Source organism: Gracilinanus agilis, chromosome 2, assembly GCF_016433145.1.
Source record: "Gracilinanus agilis isolate LMUSP501 chromosome 2, AgileGrace, whole genome shotgun sequence".
Classification (NCBI taxonomy): domain Eukaryota; kingdom Metazoa; phylum Chordata; class Mammalia; order Didelphimorphia; family Didelphidae; genus Gracilinanus; species Gracilinanus agilis.
The window spans coordinates 363,836,145-363,847,627 of NC_058131.1; positions in this window are offsets into that span (position 1 = coordinate 363,836,145).

An 11,483-nucleotide genomic window follows, 5' to 3' on the forward strand; every position below is an offset into this window, starting at 1 on the left:
GAAATGTGCCTTGAAGAAAGCCAGGGATTTCAAGAGAGAGAAGTGAGAAAGGAGAGCAGATATTGGGGACCTCCTATGCCAAGGAGTAGAAAGAAGGGGATTGGAATATGAAAAACAGGGAACCACAACTAGCAGGCCAGTTTGACTGGGATTAGTTCATGGAGCAATATGAAGTAAGCCTGGAAACACTGTAGGAAACAGAGTGTGGTGGACTTTAAATGCTAGGGTGAGGAATTTACATTTTATCCAATATAGAGATAAAACTGGAAGCAATGGGGGAACAACTGAAGATTTCTGAGTACAGAGGCGTCATGGTCTTACCAACATTAAGGAATATAATTTTTATCAGTTATTCGAAGAATGGCTTAAAGAAGGAAGAGACCAGAGGCAGGGAGAGTAGTTAGGAGGCTACTGCCAAAGTACAAGGAAGAAGCCTAGGGCCTAAACTAGTTGAGCCCAAGGAATAAGCATTTATGTATCAACTACAGTGTGCCAAGTGCTTTACAGATTTGATTCTCACAACATCCCTGAGGGTATGCGGTGCCATCCCCATTTTACAGTTTAGGAAACAGAGGCAAACAAGTGATTTGTCTAGGGTCACACTTATCTGAAACTGAATTTTTAACTCAAGTCTTTCTCACTCCAGGCCCAGTGATCTATCCAATGAGCTACTAATTGCCACATCTAAACTAGGGTAGAGGCTATGTGAGCAGAGAGCAAGGACTGGAATGGATAGGAGAGATGTAGCAAGAATAACAACTGATTGGATGTATAGAAAATTGAGGGAGAGTGAAGAGCTAAAGTTGGCTTCAAGATTGTGAACTTGAGTGATTGGGAGGATGGTGGTACTTTCAAAAGAAATAAAATTTTGAGTTAGAATGGGTTCTGTGGAAAAATTAATCCCATTTTGGATAGTTTGAATGAGACATATATGGGACATCCAGGCTTTAAGATGTCCAGCAAGCAGTTGATAATACGGACTGGATTTTAGGTAAGAAATGAGGACTAGACATGAGATTTGAGAGTAATCTATACAAAGATTATGAACCCATGAGTCCTGAACCAAAAGAGGCAATTTTTCGAGGGAAGAGGGCCAGGACAGAACCTCAGAATGGGGATGCCTATGATTGGTGGAACAGAAGACAATGATGATCCAGCAAAGGAGACTTAAGAAGAAATATTCAGACAGGAAGAAAACTGAGTTGGAGCAGTGTCATGGAAGCCTAGTGAAGAAAATGCAAGAAGACATAGTGTCAAAAGCAGCAGTAAACAAATAGAAGAAAGACTGGGAAAAGGCCACTGGAATTAGCATTTGAGTCATTGGTTACCATGGAGGTGGCATTTTGAGTTTAATGGTGGGGTTAGGAGCTAAGGATTAAAGGATTAAGAAATTGGTGGGAGGTGAGGATATTAAGGGAAAGAGTGCAAATAACCTTCTTCTAGGAAGAATTGCTAGACAATAGCTTGACAGGCTGGCAGGGTCAAGTCAAATGTTTTTTAAATGATATGGGAGATATAAGCTTATAATGATGGAAACCTGGGCTCTTTTCAATTACGTTGGCATGAAGTAAGGAGCATGGAGCTAATAATGATGTTCATTTTTACAGTTTCTGAAGGTTTGGAAAATGTCTGATATATCTCATTTGATCCTCACAAACTTTAGAGTTACTTGCTACAGGAATCTGCATTTTACAGAGAAAAAAAGTCTCAGAAATTCCCTAAAGTCACATAGCAAATAGATGTCCAAAACAGAATTTGAAACATGTACTATTGGGTTCTTCAGAGAGCTGACAAATAATGGGATATAAAGAATGTTTTAAACATTAATCAATGTGAAAAGTTTGAAAACAGGCACAGGAATATTTGGGTACACATACTGTAGAGGGCAGGGCTTAGTTCAGGCTTGGAGTCAGGAGGTCCTAGGTTTAAATCCTAGTTTGGGCACTGTGACCTTGGCCAAATAGGAGTCAAATGTAATTACCTCTAACATTCTTTCCTCCGTTTCTTGGAATCAATTCCTTAGAGTCAAGAACCCTGAAGACTTTTATTAGCTGTGAAATATCAGGAAAGTTATAGAATTAGAGCCGGGAGGGATTGTACAGATAATCAAGTTTAGCCTTCATTTAATAGATGGGTAAACTGAGTCCAAGCCTTGGGAATTTCTTCCCCCAAGTCACCTGGATAATAAATAATAGATGAAATTTGAAATCAGAGTCTCTACCTCTAAATCCAGTATACCAGGCAGCCTACTCATTTAATTTCTCTGAATCATGGTTTTCTCATCTACAAAATGGGGGCAATAATATTTACAAGGCATACTTCAAAAGTGTTGTGAAGAAAATGTTTTAAGGTTTAGAATAGCATTTTAGATATTGAGTTGTAATCTTCTTCAAAGTAAATGTAAGGGGAACAATAATCCAGGTGTAGTTTATAGGATTACAGGACAAAGGTTGCCAGTTAGAGTGTTGGAAATTTCAAGGTAGTTTGTGTAGCCCTGGTATAGTTACTAAGTATATGAAGAGAATTGAAAGAAATTTAGACACCTCTAACCTAAAATAGGTCAGTGGGAATTTCTGCTGAAAGGGTATAAGGAGGTTGAGAAAGAATTGTGACCCAAGTGGCTCTTTTCTGGGCTGCTGAGTGTTACTGTAAGCCTAACAAGAGTTGAAGTAGCCATAGGTGTGGTCAGTGCTACAAAAGAGTAATAAATACCCCTTTTGAGAAAGAAACTCAAGAAACTAGGAACAGGTTGCTGCAGTAGGATTCAGCCCTAGGACTATGAATTTTCCTTCTAGCATTCTCTTTTCCACCAATAGCATAGCAGCTCGTGGGATACTGTTCCTTTTAGGGGAAGGAAAGCCGCAGAAACTTTCCTTTATTTACTTTGCTATTATATGTCTTCATTAAAAGCTCTGCTATTTGATTTAAAGCTCCTGATCTATTGATAATTGAGAGAATTGAGCTATATATTGGTATAACCAAGATCATCCAAAATAACTCGTCCTGCACCTAGAGGATAGGAATCTGGGTTAAATAACAAAATGCCTTTTTTTTTCCTTTTAGAGGTGTTTCATGAAGCTGAGATTATCGCAACAGTAACATATCAGTAGTATTCTTCCCATCACTAAGGCAAGTGCTTTTTTCTCCTCTTAAAATTACATTGTCTATATTTTACTGTGTACATAATGCATTCTCCCATTAGATTGTAAGCTCCTTGAGAGCCGGGTTGGCTTTGTTTTTGTCCATCATCAACATATTTAGCACAGGACTTTGCACCTGATGGATATTTAATAAATTACTAAATTAAATTTAATCTAATTGAACAATTAATATCAGTTAATAAAATTTCCATTCCAGGGTTACAAACATTGTCCTTCCTTCAACAATGATTGAAGTTCAGTAACTTGCTGAAAGCCAAAGGAATGGGATCTGTGATATGATCCAGAATATATAGAACTTTTTTGCAGAATTTATATACCATGGTTTATACCCACATGACTTTCTGATGTCTATTTTTTGAGAAACCCTAGAGTTTCTAAAACAAAAAAGAGTAGTAGCTTTGATCCTCAAGGAGAAACCACAAAATGAGGATACACTCTAATTAATGCAATATATTTGTTAAGACAAGATACAGCATGGGATAATGAATAAGGAGCTGGCATGAGATCATAAAGACTTGAATTCAGGTCCTGCCTGTGTCTTTGTGCCTGTGGTTAAGCCACTTAACTTTTCAGTACCTCTGAGAATTCTCTTAAGACTAAAATTGCAGTAGCACTGATCTTCATTGTCACAGGTCCCAATAAAAATTGCCAAAGAGATCTCATTTTTAGCACTTGACAAAATTCCTAGCACATAATAGGTGCTTAATAAATGTTTATTGGCTGACTTTAGATGGGGAATCTATCTGTTTTAAAGGCCCCTCCTACTAACTATTATTCCAACTGTTCCAACTGTTCCAAGAGAATGGTCTAAAAGTGGCCCCCTTGGTTTAATTAGGAAAAAAGTTCTGGACTTAGAGTTAGAAGCCCTAGACTTGACTACAGGTTGTGCTACTACATCTGGATCATGGGTAAGTCCTTTCAACTTCCTGGGCCTCAGTTTTTTTCATCTGAAAAAATGAGAAGGTTGAATTTATCAGGTAAGTTTGCCACAAGAACCACTATAAAGAAAAAGACTTAGGATCTTGCTTCCAGAGGGCAGGGACAATAGAGAGTTTTGCAGCAATATAGATCTGATAGAATAGACTAAATAAATAAAATAGAATGTTTGTCGTTCTGTCTGAGACAAGTAACTGTTATCCAAACACAAAGTGTAGTCTAGGCTCCCACCTATGAGAAAAGATGAAGGGGCTCAAAGGATGCCTATTCTCCTGATTTCAGGAATAATGAACTGTTCCTTTTAAAAGTGGAAGAAGAGCTTCAAAATAAATTTTAAAAAGAAAGAAAGAAAAAAGGATCTGAAGAGTTGGGGAGTTGCAAGCAATAAAGCAATTAATAAAGGTTTTGATGCAGAAATGTATGTAGCAGATAACTGCTATCTTTTAACTTTAATGTACTTTTTGGCCTGGGATCTGGGTTTCAAATGGACATTATCTGTACCATCTCTATTAAAATAAACAAAATATTTGTAAAAAGTGAAAAAAAATATAACTAAACCATTTATGAAGCACTTCTTATGTGTCAGGCACTATACTAAGCACTGGGAATAAAAATATAAGCCAACAGAAAGACAGCCCCTGCCCTCAAGGAGCTTACATGCTAACGGGGAGAAACAACCCATAAGATAGAACTGAAAACTGGTAAGTGGAAAAATAGCATTTTTCACCATAAAAGCACTTCAGAATGGTCTTGCACTTTTTAAAAAAATATTTTTAAAACTGTTTCAATAGAATTGGTTTCCTTTGAAAACTAATATATCTTAATTTACACATAAAAATTATTCTAAAAAAGGGGTCTAGAGGCTTCATGAAACTGCCAATGAGAATTCATATAATTTTTTTAAAACTTAATAAACCTTGGCCCAAATGACAGTTCCTTCTAGATTAGATCTTACCTTATAAACTTGTGATCTGCCCCTCACCTAGATTTACCTAGTAAAACTAAAGTCATTTATTTTTGTCATTCATTAAGTCTTACATCATACATAGTAAAGTCACACATTGCTCCAATACCCAGATTCTTAGACTTTGTTCTTTACCAGAAACTGTTCCCTGGTTTGGTCATTACTAGAGCTTTCTTCCTGAAAACAAATGCCTTTTATATATAACTTTTGTTTTTACCTATTTTCTGTGTAAAATCAACAAGGTACTGTCTTATCTCATGGCTCTGAAGAATATGGTATTATGCCAAGTCTAGAGACGGGAGGTCCTAGGCTCAAATCTGGCCTCAGACACTTCTAGTTGCGTGACCCTGGAGCAAGTCACTTAACCCCAATTGTCTAGCCCTTACTGCTCTTCTGCCTTAGAACCAATACATAGTATTTATTCTAAAATGGAAGGCTTAAAAAAATATGGTATTCTCCAAACTCAGTTTGTCTTTTTTTTTTAACCCTAATCTCTTTGATTGTTATACTGTGAATTACAAATGAAAATTACAGTTAGGGGGCAGCTGGATAGCTCAGTGGATTGGGAGCCAGGCCTAGAGATGGGAGGTCCTGGATTCAAATCTGGCCTCAGATACTTCCTAGCTTTGTGACCCTGGGCAAGTCACTTAACCCCCATTGCCTAGCAGTTACTATTCTTTTTCCTTGGAACCAATATATAGTATTGATTCTAAGATGGAAGATATGGGTTTAAAGGGGGGGAAAAAGTACAGTTAAAATCTGCAGTATATATTCAAAGCAAATGGATAGCCACAATAGCTCAGCTAACAGGGTGTTGCATGGAGTATATATATTTCAAAGAATATACAGCTCTGGTGTCCCAGATTCCTAAAATGGCATATTTGGCACATAGGAAATGCTTAATAAATGCTCATTGATGAATTCTGTTAAAACCCCTAGAAGGTTGGAGCTATTAGGTACCCTTCTATTTGTAGTATTCCTATTAAGTTCAGTCCTGGAATGGCTCCAGACTACAGCCACTTTGCTTTCTGAACTTCCTGGTGGTGCCCAGACCAAAATCAAACCCTTCTTCACAAATATCTCAGGGATTTACAGTGGTCAGATGTGATGCTCCTCAATTCTCAAATATACAATAATATATACTCTATGACTGCAGTGCCTTTCAAGTGCCATGATATGAAAAAAGGAACATTTATGCCTGTACTCAAAAACCAGACTGACAACTTAGGGAAAAAATAAACAACAGCAACCAAAAAAACAGAACAACACTTAAATCACAAGGGCAATCAGGATGGTGCCAGGATTAGAAACCATGTTATACAAGGATCAGTTGAAGGAACTGGGGATGCTTGACCTACAGAAGAGAAGACTGGAGGGGTAGGATGGAAAGGGAAAGGGTCATCTCCAACTGTCTGAAGGAAGGTTGTCAACTAAAGAGGGATTACACTGGTTTTGCCTGTTCCCATAGAGAAGAACCAGGCAACTTAGAGAAAGATTTCATCTGGAGAGATGGAAAAAATGTATCAATAATCAGAGCTGAATAAAAATAAAATGGGCTCTGGGTAGAAAGCAGAAAGGTCTCTACCACGGGATTTCTTCAGAGGCTGAATAATGATATGTCAATTCTATTGTAAAGGGTATTCCTACTCAAGATAAAGCTGACACTAGATGACTACCAAAGTCCCTCCTCAATGCTAAAATTCTATGAGTCCTAAAAAGCTAGCATAAAGATTCATGGAAGAAAAATTAAGTACAGTGTTATATATTATATATATATATATATATTATATAGTATTATAAACTAGGATAAAATTGTTTTCCATTTTAAAAACTGTGTATACATATATTAGTGTGCATATGTGGATTCTATATTCTCTCTCCTTACCCTCGTTTTCTAACTGAAGGCTGAAGAAATCAGACATTGTCACGAGAGGGGCACAGTGATCAGTACTTGGGTTCTTGCACCAAAGTCCTCTTTCAGTGATTTACTGTAGCATGAAGGCGAGCTTGGGTCTTATGGCTATGGCAACAGACTGTAAACTCTGGGGTAGAGTCTACCAATCTATAAAAGTTTCAAGTATGGAACCAGAAGTAGACTATATTTGCTGCCTGAACACCAGTCCAGTCAAGTTTGGAGAATCTGATTCTTGGGCTGACCCAAATGGTGAGTTTTTAGGCCCTGGTAACTTTACTCCGTACATAAATACAAAAAATAATTGTATCCATATTGTCTTAGAGATGTGTCAGTAAAAACAGAAGAAAAGTGGCATGGAAGGGAAGGGAGAGAGGTGGAAAGGGAAGGAAACACACATGAGGCAAACTCAGTTCAAAACCTTTTCTTTCCATCTTTTTTATTTTAAATTACAAAGGACGTTGCATACACTGACGAGTCTGTATCTGACTAGAAGTGCAGAGGGGCTGGAAAGTGACAGTAAACAAAGTCAAAATTTGAGTTGTGTTTTTTTCTTAAGAGAAAAAACTACACAACTATTAACCAACATTTAAATAGAGTAACTTTTAAAACAGCTCATGCGTTAACAAGGTAAAATTCTTTCTAAACAAGAGAGACAAGACTGATTCCAATAAAAAGTTTCTTAGCTCCAGTTGGAAAAAAACTACAGAATATTTGACAACATTACAAACAGGACTCCAAGCAACTATGCAAAATAGATGGCCACAGTGTATGAACAAATGCTCGGAATTCTTTTCCTTCTCCCTCCCCCCACTTGGCTGTTAGGTTCTGTCAGAATTAGAGTTCACTGTTGACCACAAATCCTAACCTACAGGACAACTCTGTTATAGTGGGAGCCACCATCCTAGGGAAGAAGAATCAGAAAGCAGGCAGTGGAATACAGTGCCATAAGAATGTTTTCCAAAAGCAGATACAGTACACACATATATACACATCTATGCTTTTTGGTTCTTCAAAAAACAGTGGTTAGAGAAGGAGGGACCAGATGAGATCATCAGTCACACTGCCACCCAACCCAGAAGTCATTCCTCCTGTGTGTTTCACACTGTTACACTGTTATGGAAGAGGCAAACTCGGTTTACCCAAACTTGGCACATCAAGATACTCAACTTGAACGTTCTCAATTAGTTATCAATACTCTGACCCTACAATACCAATTAGAAGTAGTTTTAAAGAGCTACCTGTCCTCTCAATAAAAGTGGAAATTTGGCATGATAATTCAATTTATAATTCATAAGTCTTTCTGTAATTCTAGTCAGTTTGAGCAGTGGGAGACTGTTTCAACACAATCACCATTTGCTCCTTGGAAAACTGTGACATTCAGTAGTACATTTTCGCCGTCTTTATCCCACACTTTTTTTCCTTTCAAATGAATTGACATTCCTGTAGTTGACATTCATAGTTACATATCATTACATATTTAAGATATTAAAAAAGGATGGAGTCTTCTCAAAATCATAATGCCCTTAGTAAGATTACAAAGAATCCACAATTGTTGTGGCACTGTGTTTGAAACTATTTGTCATGATCCTCGGGAAGAACAAAAGTAGCAAACTGCATTTCTGTGCAAAGTTATGAAAATGACCTCAGTTCCCCATTAAACAGTATTTTTTTTGACAAAAATTCTATTAAGGGGATAACTGAAACCATTTCCTTTAACACTGAAGGCATAATTCAATTAATTCTCAAAATTCAAGTTTCAAGACTAGAAGTGATACTAACATTTGTGTTACATAATTAGGCAATGCTTCAACAGAACTTGAGGAAGACTATTAACAAGAATGGGAACATAATATTACTTTGTTAGTTCCTGCTGAAGGCCACTTGAATTCATTTCAGAAAGTTAACTCAAAGCAGCTAAAATCTTCATGTTAAAAAGATTTATGGAATAAAGAAAAGCACATCCGTCTTGCCATTTTGGTGAATAAACTAACAGCTTTATTAATGAAGGCAAACATCAGATAATTGTATGAATATTATATATATATATATATATAAAAAAGAAATCCAAACTGACAGCATTGTATTTCAAAAGTACTATACTTCTGTTTCTTTAAAAGAGACTTGTCATCTGTTTAGAAACAAACAGAAACTGGTACTCTTCTCCTAAAAAAATTTGTGGAAAAATGAAAGTAAATTTCAGGCTGATGAGTTGAACATACCTTTCTTTAAATGCAGACTATTTGCTAATAAGCAAAAAAAGTCAAGCATCAGAAAGAAGTTGTATGATAAATTCATGAAAGTCAGAGAAAAAGGACGTAGTGGAATTATTGTTAACCCTCTCCCCTCATACTCAAAAGACCATTCAAAATTGGTCTTCCATACAAATATAAAATAACTACAAAGAGAGAGGGGAATTTGAAACCAGACCCATCTGAAATCCTTCATGATGCTTTTTATTATAGTTCTGATTCTCTTTCCAAAAAGGTCAAAGAGTTAAAAGACTTAGGGAGTGGAAGGGGATGAAGACATTTAGTTCTAAAGGTACAAGTAAGGCACAATATAAAGCCACATCATAATCTGTCATGAAGGATATAGGAAAGGACAAGAATCATACATGGTACGGTAGAACAAGCAATCATATCGATTGAAAAAGTGTGGCACCCAATTCAAAACTTTGACAAGGTCTTAACAAGAGCAGTTGGACAGCATGCTGTAATATGGAAACAAACTCTATAAAGAATCCAGTGTATCTGAAACAAAGAAGGTTTTTTTGTTTTTGTTTTTTTTTTGTTTTTGTATTTTAAATCATAGTAGTACTAGAATTGAAGTGTATAAATTGCTTTTGAATGATGGGATTATTTGAAGTGAATATTCACAATGCCTCCACTTAAAATAAAATCCAGGACTTCATTATGATCTGCATACCATGTATGAACACTGAAAACCTTTAGAGAACTCTTCTCTAATGATCTTCATCCAAAAATACATGCCACAATTTCCAAAAACAGAACATGTACAGTTGTTGGGGGTTTTTGTTAACCCTTATAAGATTTGTTTGTGTGATAAGTATACACTAAATGTATATATTTTAATGACAATAGAGGAAGCAGATTATTACTGGCATTAAAGTACAACCATTTCTAGACGGTTTTAAATGCCACAGAGTCCCCTGGTTAAAATGTAAAGCTGCACAGCTTGCCTATGTCATCTTTACAGTAAAGTTAAAACAACCGAAAGGTGGTTTAACTTTACTCTACATTTTACTGCCAGGTTTTATTTAGATCAAGTATCGCTGCAGCATTCTGACCAGCCCAGATTTAGCAGCAAATGGCAGGAATCATATAAAACGCAATCTTTTTTTTTTAACAAAGTGCTTTTCTAAGATATACATACATATATAAATAGGTACAAAATAAAGTGTCAACATTAAAAAGCTCAACTATTTAAAAGCTTTGAACTATTTAACTTAAGTTGTACATATAAAACACTGAAATGAGAGAGTAGGGTAATCCGCTAGATGGATTTATAATTTTTTTTCTTTTTTTTCCTTTTTTTCTTTTGAAATGTGAGACCAAAATCATATTCTGGTTTGTAGACAGAAAAAAAAAGTGATCAAAATAGAGCCACTAAAATGGGGTCATTTTCTAAATCTTATCAGTTGAATCTCTATCATGGAAGTGATCTTCACCTGATTATAAAACTGTGGTGTTGACAATACTTTTAAATTTACCAGACACATTCTCTGTATCTTCCCAAGTTACAAACTTGTATTTTGTCTTCCTTCCCCCACCAAAAAAGAACTAACAAAAATTTCAAAACCATTTTTTGTTTGTTTTGATATCTATTTACTCTAGAATGAGCTTGAACTCATAAGGGATGTTTCTCTCAAATGTATAGGAAAAACATGTGCATCACAGTTTTAGTGCAAGCAAGTGTGGATGACTTCCCCCCTTGGAGTTTCTATAGTTTCATGATACTGTGCATGCACTCTGGGAACAAGACACAATATGTTCACACATTACTAGGTGTTTCAGACTTAAACCTTCATACTCTAAAGCGAAAAAAAAAATTCAAATTCGAAAAAAACCATCTGATTGAATGAAGAAAAGAAAACACACTATACAAAATAAATTGTACTAAAGAATAAATTCTCCAAGGGGGAAATGGGAGGCCTATATGACTTTAAAATGTACAGTCCCAGAACCTAAGTTTGAAACTTTTGGTACTTTTATTCTGGTTGAGCAAGCTATTTAACGTGGTTGTGGGTTTTTTAATTTTTTTTTTTTGTCACCATCACTACCACCTATAATAGCTCAAACAAAATTTGAGAGTGAATAATAAGAGGAAGGAAAGACTAGGTATAGCCCAGGGGGAAGGTCCACAAACCCAGAGAATGATGCTGCCTTGACATAAGGAATTTCTCATACCTCTTAGGTAAAGCTTTAACACAGTTTAAACACTGACTAATGAAGCTGACTTTTATATGAGCAAAAGAGCACCTAAAAAC